The following is a 4,977-nucleotide window of genomic DNA, read 5'->3' as shown; positions in this document are numbered from 1 at the left end:
AGCTATAAACCATTCAAATTCTTTGCTTCCATTTTAGACATCTTCGTCTTAAACCTAGAGTTAAATATCTCCAGTGTTTGATGTTACTCCTTTTATAGATGTTTACTGTTTTCTAGATGTTTTCTTCAAGAAGGCTGTGAAATCTATAAACTGTGAGCTCATGTATGTCCAAACGATTTATTTTGTCTTTTTGCTTATATATTTTCTTCTGTTGATATTTAAGAGACTGCTCTGCTTTCTGAAGTTGATAATTTGTAAAGAAACAGATTCCCCAACCACACATTTTTTTTATTCTTAAGTAGAAAACATAATCATTTTTCTTTTTTTTTAATTTTAATTTTTTATTAGATATTTTCTCTATTTACATGTAAATTTTTCCATTCCCAGTTTCCCCTCCAAAAAACAAAGAAACAAACAAAAACAACAAAAACAAACCCCTGTTGCCTCCCCCCTCCCCATGTCTTAAAGACAATGATCCACAGAAAATTAAGATAGAGCTCTGTTTTTCACAGTTCAATCTAAAAGGGACACACCGAGCAGATGATTATAATATTCAGTTATGAGTGCTAAGATAAGTGTGTAAACCTGGATATCGGGAGCTAAATTATGGAGCAAAATGAGAAGAGGAAAAACAGAGAAACAGTTCTAGTTAGAAGGTAGATTGTGCTTATGTATGCAGCATGGTGCTATTTCATATAAATTTCAAGTATTATGCCATTGCCCTAATTAGCGTAAACTGTCAATGTGGCCAGCCTAGAATGACCTGAAAGAGAAGTCTCAACTGAATAAGTGTCCTTATTGGATTAGCTTGTGTGTACGAATATGAGGGACCATCTTCTTTGTTAGCTAATTGAAGAGGACTCCGCCCACCATGGGTGGTGTCATTCCCTGGGATGGTGGTCCTGGGATGGATAACAAATCTAGCTGAGGACTCAGTAGTTAATAGCACTGACTGAATTTCCAGAGAACTCAGGTTCAATTTCCTACCCACGCACATGGCTGCTTACAACTCTCTATAACTCTAGTACCAGGAGATCTTTCCTCTGACCTCCATGGGTTCTAGGAATCCAAGTGGTGCAGTCAAAATAGACACACACACACACACACACACACACACACACAAACACACATACACATGCACACACATGCACACACACACATACACACATACACACACATACACACATACACGCATACACACACATACAAACACACATACACATGAGCACACACACACACACACACATACACATGCACATACACGCACACACACATGCACACACATACACATGCACACACACACAAACACACAAACACAAACACACATACACATGCACACACAAACACAAACACACATACACATGCACACACACGCACGCACACACACACACATACACACACATACACACACAAACACACATACACATGCACACACACGCACACACATACACAAACACGCATACACATGCATACACACACACACAAACACACATACACACACACACAAACACATACACATACACACACATGCACACACACATATATATTGAGTATGTACAAGGACCTGGCTTTGATACCCAACAAGGAAGGAACACTGTTTTTCAAGCTCAGTTTAGATATAAACAGCTCATACTATATGGTAGGTATGTATATATGTATATATATATGTATATATATATATGTACACACACACACACATATATATATATACTCATGAGTATCAATGAAATCTTTTATAGAATATCTATTATATAATTTTATATATAATATATAAATATAATAATAATCATGAGCCTACAAGTGAGCCAGCAGTCAAGAGTTCCTCCATGGCTTTCTCCTTTAGGTTCCTGCCTTGAATCTCTGCCCTAATGTCCCTCAATGTTGGCCTATGATATGAACATATTAGCCAGATAAACCCTCTCCTCCCCAGGCTGCATTTGGTCAGCGTGTTTTATCATAGGGACAAAAAGGAAACTAGAAAGTAGTGCTAGGGGACACTGCAGACCCAGGTCAAAGGCTGCATCATGCATTTATGAGCCACAACTATGTACAGAACTGTGCCTTCTGTCGATGGTGGACCACCAAGCTCTGCAGATCCATTGCTCGCTGAAGACCATGGTTTTGAAAGTTCTTTCCACTGGAGGGTCATTTGGAGATGCTGAGAAGAGGCAGAATGAACCGTGAGTTGGGACATCCCCACTCTTGTTCAGAAGACAGACATGATGAGACAACTGGAACAGGTTAGTGAGAAAGATCTGGAAATCAGGCAATAGGTTTAATATGTATTTTAGAGGAAACAAATTGGCAGGGCTTGACTTTTACTGAACAAACAGTCAATAGCTGTTTTTAATGAAATTGACTGGATGGTAGTACAAGAGTTAGAGGTCAGGCACTAATCAAACACTCAATAAATGCCTGCAATGGTTGTGATTATCATCAGATGCAGAATCACAGAGTACTTTGGGAAATCTCAAGGAGCCCAAGATAACTCATGGGTTAAGTGGCTCTTGGATGTAGGAATGAGGGGAAGGCTTGCAGATTGGGACCAAGGCATTGCTCCAGGCCAAGTGAGGGAGGGTCAATACCTACGGACCACACACTCACAGGATGAAGGTATTGACTCTAATTCCCTGCATGTGGCTGTCAGTTTCCACTCATTGCTAGCACAATGACTGGGTGAGCAGCATCTGCATTCAAAGCAATAAAATGATGGATCTTGGTTTATTCCTGGGGGGTCTCACTGCCAATGAAGTCCTTTGATGCTACCATCCATTTTACTCTTTTTGGGGGGGGGTTATTTTTTTTATTTTTTTGAGACAGGGTTTCTCTGTGTAGTCCTGGCTGTCCTGGACTCACTCTGTAGACCAGGCTGGCCTCGAACTCAGAAATCCGCCTGCCTCTGCCTCCCAAGTGCTGGGATTAAAGGCATGCGCTACCACTGCCCGGCTCCATTTTTACTCTTGATGTTTGGAAAGGATGGTGATTTAGACCAGGTGGTGTGTGTGTGTGTGTGTGTGTGTGTGTGTGTGTGTGTGTGTGTGTGTGTGCATGTGTGCATTTGAGTGTACGCTCATGTGTATGAAGGTACATTTGTGAAGGTACATGCGTGTTTTAGTCTGTGGAGGGCAGAGGACAACCCCAGTCCTCATTTCTCAAATGTTGTCCACTCTATTTTTTGAGACACGATCTCCCACTGGCCTGAAACTCACTAATAGGCTAGGCCAGCTGGCCAGCAAGCCTCAGTGATCCCCCTGCCCCTGCCTCTAAGAACTGTGATTAGAAGTGTGTCCTTCCACACATGACTTTTTTTTTTTAAAGTAGGCTCTGAAGCTTGTACTCATTTCCATGTTTCAATTGCTCTGTAACTCAATTGTTCATTCATCCATTTCTTCATTCTATCTCTGTTTACCCTTGCCTCCTAGAACTAATTTAAGAATTAAATCTTCCAATTGGTTATCATATGTGTATGTTTGTCTACCTGCCTATCTATCTATCTGTCTATCTATCTATCTATCTATCTATCTATCTATCTATCTATCTATCTATCTATCTATCTCTTGACAAGATCTCATGTATCTCAGGCTGGTCTGGAACTTCCTGTGTAGCCCAAAATGACCTGATACTCCTCATTTTTCTGCCTGTCCCTCCTGAGTTGAGGGATAATAACTGCTCCCTTGTGCCTGTATTATGCAGTGTTGGGATGGAACCCAGTGTTCCACACTTACTAGTCAGGTACTCTATCCACTCAATCACAGCCCCAGCTCTACTTGTCAAGTAACTGGAATTTTCTTTTATCTTTTAGACTTCTCTCATTTTTCTACTAATGTTATGATTTTCTAAAGCCATAGTAATGTTATTATGATTCTTCTTCTTAAGTATTTATTCTCCGTTACCAAGTAAACCAGAGTATTTTCTTTAATTCATTTCTTGTTCTCATATGTTATGCATTAGATCTCTCTTGCTATTTTCCTAGTTAGTAATTAAAGAGTATTTTATCTCTCACCTTGGTCAAAGCCTCTGGGAATCATGTTTCTGACAGTTTTCAGCATTCTAGAATTTGAACAGGAAAGCATTAAGGAATTCCACACATACATCCAGAATTGTGTCAAAAGAGCAGCATAGGAATGAACAGTTCAGCCATGCTTAGTTCCAGGTGACTGCATGTGTCTCACATAAAGAAAGGGAGTGGTTGCACCATGAAATGGGGCAGAGGTGAAGAGCCTGGAGGTGGAAAGATGCTGACATCCAGGCAAGCTTCTGTTCACAGCAGTTGTCTCCTGGCTCTGAGCTCCACTTGCCCTATGGGGTACTGTTTTCTCATTATCACAAAGATATAAGTGCTAGACCTGCTAAGTCGAGTGGCTTTACCTTAGATGGACACATCATAAAACCAGCATCATTCCCTAGCAGGGGAGGAGAGATGGACAAATTTTCCTGCCTGCCAACCCCCTTTAATGTCGTATACCATTCTCACTTGAATGCTTTATTTAGTGCCTTAATTAAATTTCCTTTTTCATGGTAAACAGTGTGGCATAGTCTTTGTCAGGTGACAACAGAATGATACAGCTTGAATCTTTTATAAAGAAAAGGTGTTCTGGGGGTTGAGAGATGGTTTAATGGTTGGGTGATCGTTGCTCTTCAGAGGACCCACATTAGGTGATGCAAAACTACCTATAATCCCAGCTCTAGGAAATAAGACATCCGTTTCTATTCCCTGGGGGCATATGCAAACACACACACACATACACACAAACACACACACACACTCACTAAAAATGAAATAAACCTTAAAAGGGATATTATTTGGCCAAGAGTGTTGAATGCTGAGAAGCCTAAATTCATTGTCATTGTTTGCATGAGAAATATCCCTCATAGGCTCATGTATTTGAATCCTTGGTCCCCAGTTGGTGGTGCTGTTGGGATGGTTAAGGGATGTTCAGGAGGTGAAGCTTTGTTGAGAAGTGCCTTAATGGTGGT

Source organism: Mastomys coucha, unplaced genomic scaffold (genome assembly GCF_008632895.1).
Source record: "Mastomys coucha isolate ucsf_1 unplaced genomic scaffold, UCSF_Mcou_1 pScaffold22, whole genome shotgun sequence".
In the NCBI taxonomy this organism is placed as follows: Eukaryota; Metazoa; Chordata; class Mammalia; order Rodentia; family Muridae; genus Mastomys; species Mastomys coucha.
The sequence above is the reverse complement of the archived record's forward strand: the minus strand, read 5'-3'. Positions refer to the sequence as shown.